Source organism: Lemur catta, chromosome 14 (genome assembly GCF_020740605.2).
Source record: "Lemur catta isolate mLemCat1 chromosome 14, mLemCat1.pri, whole genome shotgun sequence".
Classification (NCBI taxonomy): domain Eukaryota; kingdom Metazoa; phylum Chordata; class Mammalia; order Primates; family Lemuridae; genus Lemur; species Lemur catta.
Window position 1 is genome coordinate 3134485 of NC_059141.1, and position 23460 is coordinate 3157944.

A 23460-nucleotide genomic window follows, 5' to 3' on the forward strand; every position below is an offset into this window, starting at 1 on the left:
GACAAAACATAAACTTTCTGATTCTAACCCTTTTGAACTTGTTGAGATTCATTTGTGTTCTAAAATATAAACAAAAATTTTGATAAATGCCCTAGAGAAACTTCAAAGGAAGCTGTACTCTGGGGTGTGTGTGTGTGTGTGTGTGTGTGTGTGCAGCTGGATCACGTGGGCCAGCCGCAGTATCCTCACTGAGCTTTTGTCTTATTGTCACCGACAGCAGTGTGTTAGGAATCTCCGGTCACGACAGTGCATTCGTTTCAATCTCTCTCCCTTTATTTCTGCCAAATTTTGTTTTATTATTGTGAGATTGTGCCATTAGGTGTGTACAGATACAGGATTCTTATGTCTTACTGGCTGTTGACAATTTTATTATCATTAAATGTCCATCTTTTTCCTCCATAATACTTCTCGCCTGAAGTTTGTAATGTGTGATGCTGATATGGCCACACCAGTTCTGTTTTGATTAGTGTTTTGTTGTCATGGTGTGCTCATCTTTTTCTATTTTCACTTTTAACCTTTCCATGTCCTTAAGTCTGATGTGTGTTTCCGGTAAACAGCATTGGATCGTCCTTTCTGGTTTTGTTTTTTAATGCAGCCTGACAATCTTTGTCTTGTTGTTGAAGTGTTACTTTTTTCTAAATGCAAAAACAGAAGTTATTGACCTTGGAACTGAAGTCCAAAGTGTGTGGCTGATTCCAGACAAAGCTGATCAGGGCTCTCAACAATGTCACCAAGCCCTGGTAGTTCCTCTCGTCTTTTTTTCTTCCAGAAGGCAGTTCAGCCATATTTATTGAAATTTAAAAAGGACACATCCTTTAGTACAGTACTTCTAGGAATAACACCTGCAGAAATACTCTCACTGTGCTAAAGATGGTCTCGCAAGGATGCTCACTGCAGCACCTTCTGCCGCCTGGCAATCGATTTCCCACTGGGCCTATCCCCTTAGTCTTTGTTTCCTCCTTCGCTGTCTCGGCTTTTCACTGACGTTAATCAGGCATTGCTATTGTTTTTTTTTTTTTTCTTCTGTATTAGGTTTTAGTTGTATGTTCTTTTATTTATTCATTTTTTGTTAGTGATTACCCTAGAGATTACATTTGTCCTTCCAATATCACAATGTGGGCAGTCCCGCATTGCGGACAGCCTGACTTGTGATGTCCTGTACCTACGAGCGCACTTCCAAGGCTCCCCACTGGGATATTTATAATCAAATAACTAAAGTAATAACTCGGGAACTAGTTTCTTCGGCTCTTGTGAACAAACCCACGTGGCCTGAGCGGTCCTTTACCGCAGCAGCCAGTTTCGTGGTAGGTAGAGAAGCAGCCAACAGCAACACAAAGATGCGAGAATTGGATGATCACACCCGAGCACGTTTATGGCAAAAGCATTAGCTGAGGCCTTTCGTCTTGTTGAAGCAGGATTTGCTCAGCTTGAGGAGCAAGAGCGGCTTACGAAGCTGTCCTGCGCAGTTAGTGAGAACGTCAGCTGCCACAAGGCCATTTATGGTGAAAAAAACAGAAAGGCTGTGCACACAGCCCCGGATGCCTTCTTCAAGAAACCGACTTCGGTGGCAAACTCCCTCCTCTCGAGACAGAACCAAACCCGATTCTCCAGCTCCCGCTCCGTCCTCCCCAGCACCAGCTCCGACAGCAGCTTCCCATGAACGTCTTCCGATCACGCTGCCTTCTTGCCTCAAACGTGCCCTTCCCGTAAGCAAGACATTGGTGAGTGTTAACCTTTAATATTATTTTTGGAAATTTCTCCTATCTAAATTTTTTGTATGAGTTTGTTTTTATGTTCTGTTTGTTTGGATAAAAAAAAAGAGCACAACAGTTTCTGTAACTTACTACAGTGTAGGCGCATTATTATTATTACAGTATTACACTGTATCATTGCTGTCACACATGCACCACATAGTATCATTGTTATTGTTATTATCACCACATGTGCACTGTTCATCAGGGATCCAAGTCACACACAAACCCGACCTGAAGAAGTTCTCAGGAACGTGTCTTGCCCATAGCCCAGAGACCACCGACACTTTAAATCGGCAGTCTCACCATCTCCTGAGCAACACAAGAACGTTAAAACGATTTAACTACATTTCCTCCACCCTTTGTGTTTTTGTTGTCATATATTTGCTTCTGCACATGCCATCAGTTCCGTAACACGTTGCTGCTGTTATGCAGTTGATATTAGTTTCCGTTTACTCACATATGAATCTTTTCTGGTGCTATTCTTTCTACTGCTGATAAATTATTTCCCAAAAGAATTTAATTTCTTTCGAAATTAATGTATTTTTAGCAAGCAGAGTTGCACAGTGGAAGTGTGCTGGGCCCATAAATAAACGTATTTTTAAAATTTAGTGTTATATTTAAATGTTAAATCTTTATTTTGACCTCAGTTTTAAAAGATACTTCTGTTGGACATAGAATTCTAGGTTTTCAACTTTTTTTCCTGCATTTTAATGACATCCTTTTGTTGTCTCCTGCCTTCCATAGTTTCTTTTGAAAAGTCAACCCTCTGCTGGTCCCTTGAAGATACTATGTCCCTTGCTCACCCTTTTGCCACTTTCTCTTTTTCTCTGATTTTCAGTTATTGGTGTATGATGAGTTTGAAGTTCTAATCACATAGGGATCTTGTGGCTCCTAATAGAGAGTTTCGACTTTATTTGAAGAGACGTATGCAGCAGTTGAAGCCTTTGGACTTGACATGATATGTGTTTCCTGGTGGCTGCAGGAGGAGACAGGGGCAAGGTGGATGCAGGGGGAGAATGAGGACGCTGCTGCAGTGACCAGACCAAAGGCCATGGTGACCAGGGCAAGGGCTATGGGGACAGTGAGCTATGATCAGAGTCGGGCACATTTTGAAAGTAGCTGAAATAACAATGCATAGGAATGTGCATGTGTGTTAGGAAGAAAGAGAAATCAAGGATATTTGCTGGGCTTTTGACCTGAGAATCCGGGTAGTGGCATTGCTATGTCCTGAGAAAGGGGACATCTGAGCTAGGGAAGCAGACTGCGGGAGATCCACAGTTCTCTCGTAATGCCAAGTCTGAGATGCTGGGTAAGGGCAGACGATGCATAGGAAGCTGAAGTCAGAAGTCTGAGCTAAGTGTCTAGCTCTAAGCCAGAGATCAAAGCAACAGCTTTGGAAAGCATTTGTACACAGACGAGACTGAAAGCCACTAGACTGGGTGAGGCCAACCAGAGACAGGGAGGACGAGAAGGGACCAAGGGCCGATTGCTGGAGAGCAGTTTGGCAGAGAAAAGACATGCAGCAAAAGAGAGTAAGAAGGAGCTAAGAAGGCAGACAAACAGAGAGGTGGTTTCAAGAAAGCCAAAAGAAAACACCTCAGGGAAGAGGGAGTGGTAATTGCCTTGGTCAAATCAGAATAAAATTTTGCCACTGACTCAGGCAATTTGACCGTGAAACGGCCCTGCCGGTGAGCTGGTGGAGGGAGGACCCGTTTGAAGAGGCTGAGGAGAAAACGGGAGATGGGGAGGTGGCGAAAGTAAAGACAAACTCAGTTTGTGCCGGGTGCGTCGTGTCCGGAGTCCCGCGTGCTCACGGTGAGATGCCCACGAGGGCATCACGAGAGCAGCTGAAGCTGCCCGACCCGCTTGTTCCTCCTAGCGTGTTCCTGGTGCTACGGAGAGAATCTTCTGTGTGTGGTGACTGGACACTAGGAAGACAGGATTCGGGGCCAGTTGTTTGCTTCCTAACCAAGTATTTCCCTTTTATGTGGATTGATGGAATTCGGCTCCCAGGTCACACAGGAATTATGGCCAAAGACATGGATTTCTAAAGAAAAATTCCAGATTTCCAAGAAATTGTTTTCTTTTAAATTTCTGAGACCTGAAGATGAATGCAGAATCATTACAAAACTTTTTGATTAGAAAAGGACACATGCATGTGGTTAAACAGAAAATTAAGAAACATAGAAAACTATAGAATGAAAATATAATCCATTTCCCACTGTCCACTCTGTCTCATTTTCTAGAAACAACCACTGTCAACAGTTTATTTTATAAGCCTATCCTTTATTTTTACATAAATAAGATAATATTAAACACACTGCATCGTAGTTTGCTTTCGCTCCATAAAATAACCCAAGATCATTCTGTGTCATCACTTGGAGATCGGCCTCAGCCTCTCCGATGGTCAGCCATACTCTGCTTTATGCATGTGTCATATTTTATTTAAACAGTCCCTTATCAATTTCAAGTTTCCCTTCTAACAAACCATCCTGCAGTGAACATTTTTTTATGTACCTCCTGTTGTTTGATAAATATATCCATTGGACAGATTCCTTGTCTGAGGACCTCTTTTTCTACCTTGTTGCCAACACTTAAATGGTCAGTTACACCAATAGCCCCATTCTTCTCATTCCTTGGACCACGTTCCTTGTCAGTCACTCCACAGTCCCTCCCACGAAACAGGGGAAGAAAAGTCCTCCACCTGTTGCCTCGGGTTTGGTGGTGAGAGCCCTTTGGTACGTTGGCACAGCTTCAGGCTCCTGTCTGTCCAGCACCCGCCCTCTGGGTCAGATGTCCCCAGGCCCCTGGATGTGCTGCAGGAGCTGGGTCCAGATGGACACCCTGGGAAGGTCGCGGAGACCTCCTGAGCTCCCCAGGTCCCGTCCTGCTGGCAGCTGACATTTCTGCCAGCTGGCGACCCCTGTCCTGAGGGGCATCCCCAAGGCCTGGTGCTATCCTGCTTTCTCTTAGCCGCCTACCGAAAGCCAGACATCACCACTTGCTTATTCTTCTCCCCACCCAGCCGCCTTTCTCTGCCCCTTCCTGCGGCATCAGACGGAGAACTTCCCCTGGCCTCCAAAGGCAGGGATGGCCATGGGGCTGTGGTCGTGGTTCACTGGATGGAAACACGGGACCCCCGACCCCTTTTCCCACCTCCCCCTCCTCCAGGCTCAGCCCTCAGGACCCGGCACCCCCCCAGCCCCGCCCCGCGGCTCTTGCACCTACCTTCCCGGCACCTCCCGCAGCCTCCAGGGCCCTGCAGCTGGACTTGGGAACATTTTTTTAAATTTCTCCATTTCTTCCCGTGTTTCCCTGAAATCCTCTCTTGTCCACAAACGTTTTCTTGTCATTTGCCACAGTCTTAGAGGCGCCGAGGGCAGCCTTTAGAAACAGGAGGCAAGGAGTGTCTGTGCGACGATATTTTACCCTCCGTACAAAACACAGCAAAAGCAGATGACTTAGGAAAGGGAGAAACCCTGACATTATTTTCTGTACTTAGTGACTCGAAAAGAGTAATAAGAAAACTCCCCCTACAGGCATTTTGTGGTCACTGCAAAGTAAACAGACATGTCCTGCAAAATATTTGCTCATCTATACAGAGCACGGAGAGTGTTTTCATTCTACACCTTAAAAACAAAACCACTTCATTAAGGCCTCCAGCCACTCCCTCCCCGGGAGATGAGTGATGCAGCGGGAACGCCCCCCCCAGCCCCTCAGGCCACGATTGCCAAATTCAACAGCAACGCTAAGGGGGTTTGTTGCAAAGAGCTGAAAAGTATCCAGCACATTTTTATTCTTCTTGTTATAAATTCACTGGGTAAAAGAGCGAGTTTTAATAGGGAATATTTGATTCCTCCCAAATTGAGGAACAAAAGAATGTGAAATGTCACATAAAAATCAGTTGTCGCCAAGTCCTGCCTGACCTTGGGGAACAAACACATCATCGATAAACGAGTAAAAGAGAAGCCCCAGGCGGCTGGAATCCGCAACTCAACTTGGGACTCGTCTCCTTTCAGAAGCTGCTCTGCTCTCGCGTCACCTCGAAATTTCTACGCCAGCTTGTGTTTTAGGACCTCTGAGCAACGGTTGTTTAAACATTCGGTTCCAAATTTGAAGAAAAGCCTGTCAGAAAATCACTTTGCATTAAATAAAATGGTGTTTCACGGAAGTCCCTCCCAGCCGCAGCCAGGTGAGAACCTCGCCCTCCCCGGCCCGGCCTTACCTGGCTCAGCTGTCCCTTACAGTCGTCCCAGGGGGTCCGGGGTGAGTGGAGGGCACAAAAGAGCGTTGTTCCCTGCTGGCGCGCATGTTACTGTACAGTTACGTACATTGTGAGTCTGAGAGTTGAAAAAGGCCCTTGGTTTTCATAACATGTTCTCAAACCACTAATTGTTTCCTCCTGTCCTGAGGTGCTAAGTACATAAACACACCAACTCCTCAGCTTAAAAAATTAGGGCCTCGCTTTTCTTCCAGATGAATGAACATGAAGGATGATTCTATAAACTTCCATCCTACACAAACTATGACCACACACTAAATAACGCCCCGCTAGATAACAGGGTCCCGCTGGGCGGGGCCGCGGGTCCTGGTGTCGCAGGTTGGAGCACACGCCAAGCCGCGTGCAGACCCGCTCAGTCCTAGAGTAGCACACAGGGCGTGTGGGTCCCTCCGAACTGACAGCGTGTGAGCACAACACACGGTCTAGAAATGGGAATTTCACCACATGGCAGCACATTTTGACAAATAAAAAGCACAGGCCTCGTAGATCTTGTATGGATATAAGACGTGTAAAAATGTTTTGTCTATTTGGCTGATGGACACTTTCATCTCTAAAGAGAGGTTTTATAAATTCTAAAGCTCAGTAGCCATATGCCCTAAATTACATTAATGTTTAAGTTATTCAACGTTCAATGTCAGCACTTCATACTTAATTTAGGGATGTCCACAGAATCTGTCCTAGCTTCTCCACGAATGCGGAATCCCCCCCTCCACCCCTGCTCCAGGTCGGCGTGGGCAAGGTGGGGAAGGCTCAGCTGGCTTCACTGCAGGAAAACAGGAAATTGGCCACCACCTCCCAGGTCCCTGAGTCAGACGCTGGTTCCTGGGCAGGGTAGGGCTTTGATGCTGGTAGCTGAAGGGGCACAGCCGGAGGGGGTGGCATGGAGGCCTGGAGAGCACTGGGGGCCATGCCAGCCCAAGGCCCCAGGACATCAGCTACTCAGCTGGCATAGCCAGCAAGGTCTGGCCATTGGATGGCTGGGAGAGCCAGTAGCTACATCACTCACAGCAGCCAGGGTCCCAGGAGCTGAGCCACCCGGCCCAAGACTCAGCCATCGTGGCCAGAGCTGGGAGCCAGCAACACCCTGGGGGAGGGGGACAGAGGGGCACTGCTTAATGACCAAGTTAAAGTAGACAGTGGTGATGGTTACACAATACTGTGAGTGTACTTAATGCTGCTGAATTATACCCTTAAAATGATGCAAATGGGAATTTTTATGTTACATGTATATTACTACAATAAAAATGTTTTTAAAAGAAATCCGAGGGCAAGGCTGCGAGGAAAGCTCATGAAAGTGAGCCCGTGGAGTGGGTGCTGGGCCCCTCATGCCGTGTCCCCTGTGTCCTCAGCTTCTTTGTTGTTCCTCCCCCTCCCCAGGCCCAGAAACCTACAGCTTCTCCCACATAAAGGAAGGAGGGTAAGTCCCTGTGGGAACTTCGCCACCTGTTAGAACGCTGAGTGAGTGTGGCATCTGAGTGAGTGTGGCCTCTCTGCTGTGGAGCTGGAGACCTGGGGAGGCTCCTCCCAGGTAAGCTGCCCCCGCGCGTAGAATGTCCTGGTCCCCGGGAGGGCAGCCGCCTGCTCCTCTCAGAGGTGCTGGGACAGGCACCTGAGGCCCACAGGCACTTGGGGCTAAAGGTTTCACTTGCTTCTATTACATATTAGACATCACCACCCCCTTTCACCCCTAAAAAAATAGACATCTGATCATTACCAATTTAAAATCAGCTTCTCCTCTTACGAAAAATTCAGTATGAAACCATCGTAGTGAATTCCTCTCACATTCTGAGGCTTGCAGAAGAGAGAAATGTCAATAAAAATCATGCAAAATGTACACAATACATCAATTCAACCAAAGTGGCCAGATTCTATACTGTTAGTCTGCGCAAAGTTTATCTGGTTTTCTATGAAATGTTCCCTTTTCCTGAAGAACACAATTATGGCTATAAAGTCATTTATCGGCCACTGTTAGGGCATCTCGGAACACACGTCGTAGTTTATGAAGGGCGTGAGAGGCGAGCGAGGCGCTTTTCCACGTGGTAAAGGCCAATCTTACTCAATCGCCTGCTGACGTGTGGGCTGCACTTTTCCTCCCTGAGCCCCTTTTAGCATATCTTTTCATCTGGCCACGATTCCCAGCAGTCAGTATAGATCTTCCCAGTGAATGAACCTGCTCACATTGTTGTCACCCCCAACAAGGATGAAAATGGTCCTCAGGGCACATAGGGAGGAAGAGCTTGAAGTGAGGCCGTCAGGGGAGCTCCCGCCCAGCCTCCCTGGTGCTGCCCGCTCGCCGGTCCTGCCAGTGTGGACCCAGCCGCTGTCGTCTGCTCTTGGCTCTGCACCAGCACCCAGGGCCCAGGGCTCTCGCTGGTGGTGACCCTGCACCCTGGCTGAAGTGCGGACTTCCTCCGCCTTAGGTGTGATCTCACGCTTGAAGAACAATGTGACCAGGCCTCCTCCCTCTTCCTGCCTTCGTCCACCCTCTTCCTCAGCCCGTCACCAAGTCTCTGTGCCTCTTGTTCATGAAGTTTCTTCCCTCGCTAATACACCTTCACCCTCACGGCTGGCTGCGCCCCCCATGGTCTCACGACTCCCGCCCCCTGAGGTCTGCCACTCACCCAGTCCCCCCTCAGTCGGTCTTGGCTTCCAGCCGCACAGGTCCCACACCACGTGTCCCCACACCATCTCTCCCCCTCTTACCTGCCATGGTCTCTGTGGGTCTCCCAGCACACCTGCGATCTCTTCATGCGCCTGCCCGAGACATTTTCACTCCCAGGTGCATTTCTCTAGGTTTTTGTTCTGCTTCCAGCATACCTGAAATGGCACCTCTCCTAGACAGGCTTCCTCTGCCAACCACTCTCATTGCTGCCACCTCCCACCCCTCGAATACTTGCTGTCTACTCTGCTCCTTTGGCCTTGATGCATAAAAAAGCAAAACAAAAAAATCCGTAGGGCACATCAAAGGCTTTATTTCCTCAACTGGACTATCAACCAATAGAAGAAAGGGATTGTATGGTATCTTCCATCAATTTCCACCAAGCATTTAGCACAATGCTGTACCTTCTACAAATTCTCAACAAATACAGGTTAATTGAGTATGAAAGTCCAGTGTTGTTCGTGCTACAATATACTTGCTTCTGCTGGATTTGTCTCCACCGGGCATCTAGAACTGATAAGCAAAGGTGGGTCTCCAGCCACTTTCTGCACACAGCTGCAATTAGAGCAATACTGGCCCCGTGTGAGGCTGATGGGCAGCTGGCCCAACCCCCGCAAGACAGTGTGGTGAGTGTGCTTTCCCTCTGTATTCCATGAAATGACAGATTTTGACTCTCTGTGCCCAGGATAAGGATGACATCCCATTTCTGGTTTGCAAACAACCCTTAGCACGTGCTGGTGAAAACACTGGCATTTGTGGAGCTGCTGCTATGAACTGAGAGAGTCGTGTCACCGACGGTTAAGTAAAGAATAGAGTGAGAAAGGCCTGGCTTGAGGAGGGCAGAGGAAATTCTGGGCCTGGAAACAGAGCCCTCAGGCTCGGAGCCCAGACTTCCCTGTCCCAGCTTCCAGAGGGAGGAGGCTGAGCCCTGCGCCGGCCCCTCTTCGGAGAGCTGGCAGACACCCCGACTCCTCCAAAGGGAAAACTTGAGCTTGACTCTCAGGGCAGTCTTTAAATTAGGCACCAGCTGTACTGTGGACATTTGTGGTGCGGTATTTATAAAAATAAATAAATCAGTAAATGTTATAAATGAAAAAATTAAATATATGAGGCCAGACGCGGTGGCTCACGCCTGTAATCCTAGCACTCTGGGAGGCTGAGGGGGGCGGATTGTTTGAGCGCAGGAGTTCGAGACCAGCCTGAGCAAGAGTGAGACCCCGTCTCTACTAAAAATAGAAAAGAAATTATACGGACAGCTAAAAATATATATAAATATATAGAAAAAATTAGCCGGGCATGGTGGCGCATGCCTGTAGTCCCAGCTACTCGGGAGGCTGAGGCAGGAGGATCGCTTAAGCCCAGGAGTTTGAGGTTGCTGTGAGCTAGGCTGATGCCACGGCACTCACTCTAGCCCGGGCAACAGAGTGAGACTCTGTCTCAAAAAAAAAAAAAAAAAAAAAAATTAAATATATGAGATTCTTCCGCCATAGACCCATTATCATCTTATTTCTTACAGTTTTCCCTGGGACTTCATTTCGTGTCACCAGGCACAATACTGGTCTCCGTCTCCAGGGCCCTGAGGTGCCCGTTGACCCAATCGCTAGCCTGGTCGCCATCCCACCTGCAGAACGTGCTGAGGGATCACTTGAAACACGGTGCCCAACACAAAGGCTCTTGGTGCCTGTCTGTGGCTTGTAGAGGGCAACGGTTCTTCAGAACCAGGTTGCCCCATAAATAAAAGCCAGAACGTGTGCTGGGTTCACGGCCTATAAATCAGAGATGAGCCTGGAGGGTGACATAGTTTACACCGTGTTGAACAAGGAGAGGACCATTTGGAAGGGCAGGGCCGACGGGCAGGCCGAAGCCCGGGGGTATCAATGGCAGAAATCCAGGCCAAGGCTTCCTGCTCCTTGTGTGTGACGTCTGCCGCAGCGCATGCCGAGATCAATGCCGGGACAGCGTTATCCACTTTGTATGCCACTGGCCGGAAGAAGCAGGGAAGGTGGCCATTTTCCATGATTCAGGAAAGGAAAAGAGACAGAAACCCAGAGAGTTCACACTGGCCTGGGGACATGCACAGGACCCGCCTGTGGCCCACATGGCATCTCCAGGCACCCCTGACCCTGACGAGGTGATCAACTTTCCCCAGGTCCCTGGAGCCGACCCCCTAAAGGGGTCACCTGTGCTGTTGGGCCAGGTGAAGCCACGTGGTGGACTTCAGCTACCCTGTGGGAGACCCCCACCCCCTCTCCCCAGCCTTCCTGGGAAGCCACTCCCCTGCCACCCGGCAGAGCTGTCCTGGGGGGTGGATCTTCCCCCACATGCTGCAGGAGTGACAGCCCAAGGACAATTTGGGGGGGACCCTTCCAAATTAGACCCTGTAGAAACAGACTTCTGTTCTCTGTACCAGGGAGGCCACCACCCCACAGGTGCCCCAGGGCTGCATCTGAAGAGACGCCAGGAGGCAGGAGGGGCAGGGGCACCTCCAGGAGTGGGCACGGGCAGCAGGCACCTTTCAAAGGCTTCAGGTGCGTCCTGGCCCAGAAACATGTCAGCTTTTTCCAGTTTAAATTGGTTGTTTTCTGAACTCTTTGACAGGGATGGTCAACCACTGTGTGCTGTGGAATAATAAGGTAGCACTATGAATAGTGGAGCTTTCTTTCTCTTTCTTTTTAAAAAGTAAATAGTGCATATTTCCAAAAAGTAACTGAGGGTCACAGACACAGTGGGACCATTTCACCTTCCACACAGGCAGAAGGACGAGGGCCAGAGGTTAGTTTCAAGGGAAAACTAGACCGAGGTAAGCCGGGGAGGGGGCAGGGATGTGTCTGGTGGGAACCTCTCCACTCTCGTGTTTTCTCTTGTGGCCTGGGAGGTTTCTTCTCACCAAATAGACTCATCTCTTAGCACCGGCCTCCCAGAGAAATCCGTACTGTGGGTGCTGACATGGGAGACCCTGCTAACCCGTACCTGCTCGATTTTACATGTACAGAGGGGTCCCATGGAGGATCAGTTCTCAAAAAAGGGACTTGGCAGGCTGACTTTTCGATATGCCTTGACACGGGACTGAAACCAAGACTCTCCGAGGGATGAGCTTACCTTCCTAGATCTTCTCTGGTCTCAGCCCAATGTCAGCAGGAGCCAGGGGACACAGAGGAGGAAATCATGTCACTGGTGCCAGATGGGCAGGTATTTTGTGGAGGAAAGAAAGGCCATCCATGAACCCTGTATTGCAGGAACGTAGGCAGACGCGTCAGAGACCCTGGATCCTGTATGTCTCCCAAGCCTGGAGTGCGCCATTTCCACAGTTCCAGGCAGAACTCCAGCTTCCAAGTGACGACCAAACCCCATGTCCGTGCGCTACATAAGCCTCAGACCACTCGAGCCCTACTGAGCAGAGATGGCTGCAAGGACAGCGCACTGGTTGAAGAGTGTCCGCTAAAATTAACATCCACTTGGAACCTCAGCATGTGACTTTACTTAGTAATACGGGTTTGCAGATGTGATTAGTTAAGCTATGATGCGGCCCTGCTGGGTACCTGGGCTCTAAACCCAGTCCTGCTGTGCGCTATGAGAGCGCCACGTGAGAGAAGGCAGGGGTCCGAGTCACGTGCCTACGAGCCAGCCATCTCCGGAGTTCGCGGCAACCCCGGAAGCTAGGAGAGAGGCAGGGACGGATGCTCCTTCCAAGCCTCTGGAAGAAACCAGCCTTATCCTGACCTTGATTTTGGACTTTTAGCCTCCAGAACCGCAAGGGAAGAAACTTCTGTGTTTTCTCGCACCAAGTTTGTGGTACTTCGCTGGGGCAGCGCTGGATCGCTAGGTAATCCGCTACACTTCCTACTTCCCAAGCTAAAAGGAGGCAATGCCATGCCAGCCACTGCGACATTGGTGACTAACTCTAATAATTATTCCCTAAACAAGCCTGTCAAAATTGTTCTTGTTCTTTTTATCATTTCCCCCCAAAACAACAATTTCTGCTATTTAATTCTTGAACCATAGTAACATGGGCAAATGTGCCTGGTGTCCCAAGCCTGCGGGCACAGGAGCCACCCTGGGTCCTGTGCACTCCCAACTTTCCTTTTGTCTTTGGAGCCACTGCACACTGAAATCAAATACAATTAGAACAGATAGAATGCAAGTAAATAGAATACAAACTGAAAGCACCTTTCCTTCCGTTTCAGTTACAGCCCCAGCAAATGAATTGAGCCAAGGAAATGGTCTCAGGGTCACCTGCCCCCGTCTCCGCGGGAAGAGCACAGGTGTGCGTGGGAACCCGCTCATGCATATGCCAGCAGCTTCTCCCTGATGTTCCTTCCCCTGACTTGGGCGGGCTACCAAGGATCACAGCATGTGAAGCTCAGACTTTACATAAGAAAAGAAATAGTTTTATTTCTAGATCTTTCATCAGCTAAGTGAATGAAATCAAAGCCCCCATCACAGGCCCTTGATCCTAAATGAGTCAGAGTCAGAGGAAAGAGGCCTCAGATTCTCGTGTGGCCATCAGCCCACGCAGAGGTCCCCAAACTTCGCAGCAGGTGCTTGTGGGGAGCGAGGAGGGTGGCAACGCTAAACACAGGGAAGTGCAAGGCCCCGGCTCATTGTGCAAGTTCATCTGCCTTTGAGGAGGTGAAGTTTCCTGTAAAGTGAGCGGCGCAGTCCTGGCTGGGGCAGGACGCGGCATCAGATGCCTCCCCCACATACTCCAGCCCAGAACAGGACAGTCACCCGGCTCCGGGACACTCCGGTCGCTCACAGGACCAGAGTCAGCAGAGCCATCAGGAGACTGTACGTTTCAAAGCCAGCGTAGGTGGAAGGGCCCCTCCACTAGCTTGTTGGCGGTTCTGACGTTGAATCGGGGCCGCCTGTACGAGAGTCAGAGACGGGACAAAATGTGCCCAGCGCCTTCCTTTTCCTGTCGTGAGAACCCCTCCCTGTTGGCAGTGGGGAAAGCAAGGTCCCCCCTCACGGAGCTCCTCCGCAGTGCGATGGCCCAGGATTGTTGGACACTGCTGGAATTTCAAAATTTCACAGCTTCTCTTTCCCAGCCTACGTGTCATGGCAGGACGGGGGTGTCAGCTGGGGTGTGTGTGTGTTTGTGTGCTGGGGTGACTGTGCAGCCCTCCCTGCTCCCTGCTGCAGAGAGATCAGCTGGGCCTGCCCTGGCTGGGGTCTGCTGTTGTGACTGTCTCTGCGTTGCCCAAGTCTGTGACCCCGGCTTTTCTTTGCCATCTTCAACTCCAGACTGACTGGTGACCCCTCCCCATATTTCCAAGGCATTGCCCACTCGGGCTTTGGGAACTTTGGGGTCCCCTGTGCAGCCCGCAGAGGCAGAAGAGACCCAGTTGTCCTACCTCTGGCTGCCCCTGTAGCCACCGTCCCCAACCTGCCAGGCAGCCTCTGTCAACTTCTAGCAGCCTAAAGCCTTCCCAGGGAGGGCCAGCACAGTAGGCCATTATGGCCATGTTGTAAGACGCCATCCCTGTCCCCATGTTCTCACATGCCACCACACCTGCCTGCTAGGCCCAGGGATGGGAGACGGCAGGACCCTGGCACCTGACACTCTCACCTGCCTGGATCTACCACACCCCACACACAGCTCCGATCCAGAGGAAGTGGCAGTTCCTTTCCTTCCTGGGTGACAAGATGACTCCACACCAGGTTTATAGCAAACCTCTTTAACCTAATCCGGCCCTTTGTATGGCAACTAAAGGAATTTAGTAAATCTTTCTCTCTCCCAACCAAGCATGGCTTTTAAAACCTCTGCTTGCTAGGGACTTGCAAACTCTATTAGACAGTCAAAACTGAAAAATGACTTTGTTTTCCTAGCTGGTGTGTGACTGCCCGTCCCTCGCAGCACTCAAACCCGCTGCTTCAAGGCAAGGAGCCTGAGGACAACAGGATTTATAGGTTATGAAAATACATTTGAAAATGTGTTTACAATATTATCCCCATTATGTGTAGGTGTTGGTGAGTCATGCCCGGCATCTTCTATGGAGTCAGGCAAAGGCTTAAGACACTTTCATTCCCGGGGGTGGTTTTTTTGTCCCTTGTCTGTGCTGAGAGTCTGGAATGCAACCCTGACCCCGCAAATAGGCAGCTCACAGAAGCTGTGGCATAGACTAGCCAGAGACAGGGCAGGGGTGAAGGGAAAGAGAAACAGAGATAGGGCACTCCCGAATGCCCAGAAACATCTAGAACTATGAAAAAGCATGTGGGCTGTGGCTTCCGAGTCCAGATGATCATGGTCAACATGCCCTGTTTCTGCCTTATTTCTCCGGGAACTTGGCTCGGAGGAGGCCGCCCTGAGTGCCACGCACGTGCCCTCCGGGCCGCCTGCACGGGCCGAGCCCGTGGCCTGGCCTTGGAGGATGAGCGCGGACCAGGCAATACTATTATTCTAGAGGCTCAAAGAAGTGTCGAACTCTTCAGCATGAGAAATGCATTTTAAAAGTTAAATGTTAAGAAAAAAAGAAGAGAATAAGTAAAAAATAAATCTGTGTTTACAAGACCAAGAGCTATATTTTTAAGAAAGACACACACACACACACACACACACACACACAAGCACACACGCACGCACACACACGCACACACATGCACACACATGCACACACACGCACACACATGCACACAAAAGCACACACGCACACGCATGCACACATACACACACGCACACACAGATGAAGGCCTCACGTACAGAACACTTGACAACAAACAGCAAGGTTGGACATGTCACTTCATTCGCTGTAAGTTATTTAAATGATTTTTGGTGAAGTTTGCAGCTACACACTATGGAACAATTTAACTGTTCTTAATGTCATTGATTTTCTTCTTACTAAATGAAGTTACATGATTTATTTGGCAGTACCACATGTAATAGGAGATTTTGCAGTGGGTTTACTTTGATAATAATGCCATTTTTATTGTGTTGGGTCCCTAGAATATCACTTTCAACAATGCACAGCCACTCTGATTTCTTTGAGTGAGGAGTTTTCCTTCTCTAAAATATTACCAAGGTCTGGTGGCTTTGCACCTGTAGAAATGCAGTGTCTTCCGCAAAGGATTTGGCATTTGCAAAGTTCTAAGCCAGAGGGGGTTAAACCAGACAGTTACTTGTCCCTTTCAACAAAACAAAAGCCCAGGAGGTCTGCAAACGCCACCTTCAGCCGCCCTACAGCGGTGCTGCTGCCAGCGGTGGGTCCTCACAACAAGCACCGGCAGCCGGCTTCTTCAACTCTCGGAATTCAGAAAATTGCTGTAAAAATGTTCTTCATCTGCTGAATATCCACAGGTAGCCTCTTTTTTTCTTTTTCTTTTTCTTCTTCTTCTTTTTTTTTTTTAAACTTTTGCTGCTGTTGTGGGAACCAGTGAGAAAGGAAAAGACATCGCAGGACGGACGCACTTGCTTCTGCAGATGCGCCAGCCTGGTGAGCTGGACCGATAAACAAGCTGGTGGCCAACACAGCCAGCCACTTGCCAACGGGCCGATGTGGCTCTGACTGCCTGGAAAGTGGGTTCCGATCCCTGGTGGACCTTGGTGGGGGTTGGGGGGGCAGCTGTCTGTGCAGCGCCCAATCCACGGCCTTTCCCTTTCCCCAAAGCCATGTCATCAGCCTGCCAGAGCTTCCTGAACTCTTTTTGGGACTTACAATGTCTAATTATCTGGGGTGGAATTAAGGCTGGTGGGCGTGGCCCTGCTGACCTGCGACCCTCACCTTGCTCCTCTGCCATCTCCTCCCCAGCTGCAAGGTTCTCCCGTGGTGAGTGGACCCTGCAGAGCCATTGCAGGCGGGACACCTGCTGTTTGGGCTCCCACCTCCTAGTAATGAGAGAGCCACGCCGTGACCCTCCACGTCCACCCGGTTAGGGTCAGTGCATGTGCCTTACACCTGGCACCGTTGAACCTCATTGCTCTGGCTGGAAAGTCACATGTCCATCTCATATCACAGGCCCTCAAGAACCTTTTTGTCCCCACGTGGCCTCTCAGTGTTGCTGTGTTGGCCAGCCCCTCCCCTTCCTCTCATCCTGAGATCTCTGCGTGGTGCAGGGCCTCCGCCGGCATCAGAGCTGTTTCTGCCCAGGAAGCCTAATTAATTAGGCTACCAATTAGTGGCAAAAAGCAAACCCCTTGCTTTAGCCCTGGTCTGTGTGTTTTCTTCTCATGTGACTGTCTGTGACTGTGAAAATCAGAGGCCACATGATCCGGTACCAGTCACCGGACGACAGGAAGCTTTGCAGAGGGCTCTGGGCCGCACTGCTCAGGCTCCTGCTGGCTGCAGTGCTCCTGCGGCCACGCATACTCCCTCAGAAACGGGGCCTCTGCCTCCGCGGCTGAGCGCTCTGCTCAGCTCTGATGAGGACAGCTCTGACCTACAGGCCGTCATCCTCGTGTTCCTTAGAAACACTTCTGAGGTCACAGCCCACTGCTAGGTTACTTGGCCACTTTGCCACTGTTGGGGCGTCCCTGGGGGAGTGATGAGGTCCCTGCCTCTGCTCAGGCTGGGATGGTGAAACGGAGGGTCCCCTGGGCTGGCTAGGAGCCAGAAGGGTCCTGGCCAGGCCTGGGCTCCCAGGACATCAGGGGCCTGCTGCACAGGCAAAGCTGAAGGCAACAGCGCAGGGACGGCATGGGGAGAATGTCCCCGAGCAGGCTCATGGCACTCCGCCCATCTCAGGGAAGGTTTTGAATAAGAAGCCTTTGCCCAGCAAGGCCAGGCAGTGCCAGCTCCGCTGAAAGGGCCCACACAAGCCATGCCCGGCTTGTTTACATGTGCTCCGTGGACACACGTTCCAATGGCTGTGGCAGGTGTGGGGCAGGAGATGGAAATGCCCTCAATTCTCGCCCCTACAAAACACCAGACGGAGGTCAGTGGCAGCCCCATCACCACAACAAGAGCCAGTTGTCGTCTGTTTTCAACAAAATGAAAATGCAGCCTTTTCTCTTCGCCTAAAGTGTTGGAGACAGGTAAAGGTTACCTCCAGAATCACACAGACAGAGGTGGCAAGCCATTTGTTGGACATTTGGAAATCACTTAATCATACATTTTGATGCAATAGGTTGTTGACGTATTATTGCTCCCAGAGTTTTCTGTTAGGGCACCAACTTGGAAAGGACAAATGACTTCTGTGAAGAACTTTGCTCAGATGTTTCTCTCTGGGGGTGACCACATCTGGGTTGGGTGGGCTGGATGTCACAAGCGGACGGTGACGGCTGGATTCCACAGGGAGAGAAACCAAGTTATTGCAACTTTATATGCGACTGGATGAATGACGGTGGTAATAACGGCCTACTGTAAAATGAAAACAACACTAATGATCGTATTCATTAGCAAAATGATATTTGCTGGACGAGCATTAGCAGTTATCAAACTGCAGGTGATAATAGAAATGTGAAATTAATTTCAATGAAGGAATTGAAGAATGATTTATTTACAGTGAATATCCATTCTATTTGAAACTTCACTGACTCCATTAAAAAATATAGCTGTATTTTTCTTAGAATGTGTAGCTCAGAACTAACAGCTCAAAATCTCGTTACTTTATGCTTTAAAAAAAAACCCATACTTTCTTTTTGTCTTCATCCTAGTGGACACAGAGGTGTCACTTCAACTCTCACATGAGGGTATTTTGTTAACGTGTGAGAAATGATAGTTTAGGTTATGTGAATTTATCCTACTTTGATTGGTCTAATGATATTACAGAGTCATTTTTACTTTACTTGGGTATAATTTACAAAGAGAAAAGTAAGCAAATTTTAAGTGTGGAGCACAATGGATTTTCATCTATGCACGCACCTGTATCAGCACAGCGCAGATCAAGATATAGAAAATTCCAGCACCATGAGAGAGTCTCCTGCCCCCCAGTCAATGCCTACACCCCAGGGATCCAATCTTCTGCCCACAACTAGCTTTGCCTGAGTTTAAGCTTTAATCCAAATGAAATCGCACCGTGTATACTCTTCCATGTCTAGCTTCCTTGCCTCAACGTGGTATTTTCGAAACTCATCCATGGATTGTCATATATCAATAGTTTGCTCTTTTTTATTGTCTCATTTCAGTCTTGGCATCATTTGCTTCGATTCTGTATATGGTTGACTTTGTGACTACTTTGTGATTTGTGACTATTTGCTGTTGAGTCATCTAAAGTGAACAGGTTCATTCTGATAGAATCCTGGCCAATTCCACGGGGCAGTGTGTGGCAAGGAGGACCAGGGGACGGCGAGTCAGGAGACATGGCAGCTGGGGGACCTAGGCTGAGCCCCGTGACTCTGTGCCCAGAGATGCTGCTCCTGGACTTCCTGGGCTGTGGGGCAGGTGGGTGCTGAAGGGCCCTGGGTCTCCCAGAGGCACTTTGAGGATGTAGCACCAGGCAGCAAGTCGTGCTGGGCCCTTGCGATGTTTCAGCTCTGCAATTGTGCCGTGCACAGTATTTGCCATTGATTTTCTTTTTTAAAATTGGTTTCAAGCTCTGGTAGCAAAACCTAACTTTCATTTTTTGCTACAAACACATACAGCTCCCAGGCTCTGTATTCTGGCACACGGCACATACACGCAGGAAAGCCACCCTGCCCCATCATTGATGTAGTCCTGCGTCTCCCCCAAGAGCTTATTATTGCACGGAAGTTCTCTTGGGGGCGTGAGCTCCGGTGGGCTCCTCTTCTCTATTTATTAATTAGCTGGCTGAGTGGGCAATTGCCCCGTTTTCTTATTCATTGTTTCTTAAGGATTTGAGCTGATCATTTAAATAAAGTGCTCTTAAAAATAACTCCACCTTGTATTTTTTGCTAAAATGGTACAGAGTCTATCTTCCCCTAAAAAGTCCTTTTTATTTCACCTTTGCAGGGACCAGCCAAGATGGGCAAAGATTCAAACCCCAAGTCCAGTCTCATTTCTGGAGGGAAATGCAAGGGAAAAAAAGCCCATGTGCTCCACAGTGAATAGGTCCTAACAGCTTTAAAGAACTGCCTGTCAAGTATTAGCTGCAATCCAAAACTGCTTTTAAAACAGAAAATACAGTTTAAAAGTCTACCTGGCCATTTAAAAATCTGGAAGGGAAAATGACTTGAACATGTGTCCCCTGAATTTTTCTCCCATGGTGGGAGATGTTGCCGTGGTGAAATATTACACCTATCGTAGTAAAGCAATGCGGTCTTTGATATACGGCCTTCCCTAATTCGCACTCATAATGAAAATCAAAGCGGGTGGGGAAGCTACCCTCCTAAATGGCATCACTTATGCTCGCTGCATAGAGTGGCTCTTCCCCACGAGCACTCTGGAAGAACATTTATCTGGAAAGGCATCCTTTGGTGCAGCTCTCTGCAAAGACTACAACCAGGAGCCATCGTCGGCTCATGGGGCACAGTCACAGGAGAAGCTTAGGCAGAAACCGATGTGTGTGGTGTGCTCAGAGAGCAGAGGGGGCCCTGACAGAGCAGGTGCAGCTGGGTCTCCTTTCACCTGCCTGGTGGCTCCACAGGTGGGGGGACCACAGGGGAAGCGCCATCTGCCGCTGCTTGTTCACTCCCCTAGGGGGCTCTTCTGGAGGGTGGGTTTTGCTTCCTGGCACACAAGCAGCCGAGAAGAAAGAGGGACTTGACTGCCCAGTGCCTGTGAGTGCAACTGTTTGGGAGCAGGCTCTCTGCAATGTGATGCGGTTAAGGATCTTGAGAAGAAATCGTTCTGGATTTAGGTTGGACCCTAATTCAATGACAAGCATCCTCCTGAGAGAGGAGCTTAGAGCCAAGCAGCATCGAGGATTGCCGGAAGCCCCCAGAAGCCAGAAGCAGAGCACAGAATAGATTATTCCTCTAAACTTCTAGCAAGAGCCAGCCTCACTGGTGTCTTGAGTTTGGATTTCTGGCCTCCAAAACTGGGAGTGAATAAATTGTTCTTGGTTGAAGCCACCAAGAATTCGTTATGCAGCCACAGGAAAGTAGGACCCTGAGCACTTCAGCCGCTGAAAGAGCTGGGGTTCCTGGGCCCGACGTGGAAGCAGAGTGACCCCAGGCCCCAGCCACAGCGTCCTCACCTGTGCCATGCTCATTCTGGTACCTGCCCGAGGGCTGCTGAGCAGATTCAGACAACTGTGCTTAGCGCAGTGCCACCCGAGCAGCGGACAGGAAGTTTGGGGAAAGACAGGGCTCAGAAGTTATCCGCTCAGTGTGGACAAGCTACAGCCTGGATCTGTTGGTCTGAGTCCTAACAGTGGTGGAATTACTTCAGGTCACTAATGTTAACAAAGGAGACTGCGCATTGCCCCAGCTGTTTGTCCTGCGTTACGTTTTATCCTCACAACAAACCTAAAAGGCTGTTGTCATTCCTCCCCGTCAGAGCAGAGGAGCAGAGGTGACATCACTGGCTGAGAGCCCCACTGCCCAGGTGTCTATTCCATTCACTGTGTTGTGCCACTTCCCCGGTAATCAGGAAATGAGAGTCGCGGTGTCGCTGTGCAGCTTCGTTACGCTGGGCTGACGTCCTCCGGAGTTGGCGCCAATTCCCAGCTGATGTGGTTGGGAGTTTGCCTTTATCCTTCCCTGGGCTGTGGAGTGTGAAGGGCGGGGGCAGAGCCAGCCACAGAGAGAAGTTCAGCTCTGGTGAGACCCCCCGGCACTGAGGAAGCCCCTCAGCTGCTTCTCATTATGCACAAATAACGTTTGCAAATGGATCCCCTCTGATCACTGGGGAACATTCTCAAGGGCCCATACAGGGTAAAGATCATTAAAAAAATTAGAAATAAAAGTCTTGGAGATACTGGTGACTTTCCGGGGGGGCTACTTGGATGTGTTTTGTATTAATATAGGATCCGATCCCTCTAGCCATGATGTGCAACACCCAGGGACAGTGGGAAGACCAGCCCCGTCACATCCGACGATAGGTAAGTTATGACGGTGACAGTTGTCTGTCTGCTTTTTCACACGTTTGTTGACCTAATCAAAACGTTTTATGCATTTTTAAGTGGTGATTTGCTTAATCCAGTTTTAAGAAAGGTAACAAGGAAAACCTGCAGAGAGACACGGAGCTGAGGCTACACATCGGCATCACCGTGGCTCCCGGCAGCCGGGTGGGAACCACAGCCCCTGGGGCTACGTGCACTCAGGGCAGGAAACAAGCAGAGGACTTTGAGGAAAGAAAGGAAAACCTGGGTGAGTGAAATGCTGTCGGCGAACCATTCTAAAATATTGAATTGAAATGATCCACAAGGTGCAACCTGTGCAGAACAGCACAGGTGGAAACTAGCGTTTCACTGGGCGTGCGCACTGCAAACACAGGGGAGGTCTGGGGAAGCCACGGAACCCAGATGGAAACGTCACTTGGATGGTATAAAGAAGATGCCTGTCTCTGGGGGGTCTTCTCCGTGACCTCAAGCAGGCATCAGGACTGTCTTGGCACAATGGGCATAAACCTTCTGGAATTTTCTCTGGTTGCCCCTGTTACTCCCTGGAGAGTTTAATTGCTGCATTCTTTAAGCTTGATGTCTAAGATGAAAGGTGTCATTGATTGAATTTCCAAATAAATCAGTGCATGAATATTTTATTAGCAATGATTAAAATCAGCTAAAACAACCTGATTATACTGGATATAGCCGTATATGAGGCAAAAAACGATGAGAAATTATTGAGCTCCAACTGAATACTGAAGTGCAGTGTCCAATAACCTGATGATCCTAAGATGTCTCCAAGCAGCGGCTGTGGATCCTGAGCTCTGACTTCCTTTCGGAAGCAGGTGGCCCAAGGGCCTCTGTCTGGTGCAGCCAGGCTGGCTCTCCTGTGCTCCGCCGGGCAGGGTTCCCAAGAGCCCAAGGCCCCTGGGCAGGACCAGCTGTCCCTGGCTCTCCCACGCTTCCCAGACACCTGCCGCAGCACCACCCTCCAGCCATCCCTCGAAACCGATTCCTGAGAGGAAACGCTCCGCCACCCCCTTGCCTGCCTTTCTTCTGCCACTGCAACGGGGACACTCATTCTAAGGCAGTCAGAGCCCCCAGCCTGATTCTCCGCCTGCAAAGCAATCCTGCCTCAGCCTGGGCTTTCCGAGGCCTGACCACATCTTCCTGTCCCGCTGGCCCCATGCACTGGCAAAGGTCTTCATTCCTAGGTTCTAGCTGGGAACGTGAGCGACATGCCAGCAGCTGGAAGTCTGCCTTTGAAACACTTCCAGCCTGACCAGAGGAGGAAATATTTGATTCTTCACCAGAAACGTGTTTTCATGCACTATGAAATTCAAGTCCAAGGTCGGACTTCCAGAGGATTTAGACGTCTCCCCTGGCGGCACCCGAGTCACAGGCACTTGGTAAACGTCCCCGGGTCAGTCCTGAAATCTGGGGGCCCCGTCTCTCCCCCAAACATCTGTATTCACCAGGCATTTGCACAAAGTCACAGGTACTGGCTTTATTCTAAATGTCAAAAATAAAGGTGTAAAACTCCATCTTAGGAAAGCAGGAACTTCAGAGGTGAGCGAGGAAGCTGGTTTCAGTTTCTCTTGAAATGCTGAATCGCTAACATTAAAAAACAAAAGATTTCTTCAATCTTCTCTGCCACCTCAAAGCGAACACAGCACGCTTCCAATATCACAGGATTTTCATGGAGAACTGGAACAACAGTTGGAGAACTTCCCTCAGTCGGGGCAGCCCGACACCAGGCTCACCCAAGGCCCCGCTTCGGGAGCTGCGGCAGGCCCACGCGGCTGCAGCCTCTCCCTGGGACCCGCTGGTTGCTGTCACTTTCCTTTTGCTTTTATTGTCACTAAGTTTGCTTAATGACCTTGTTC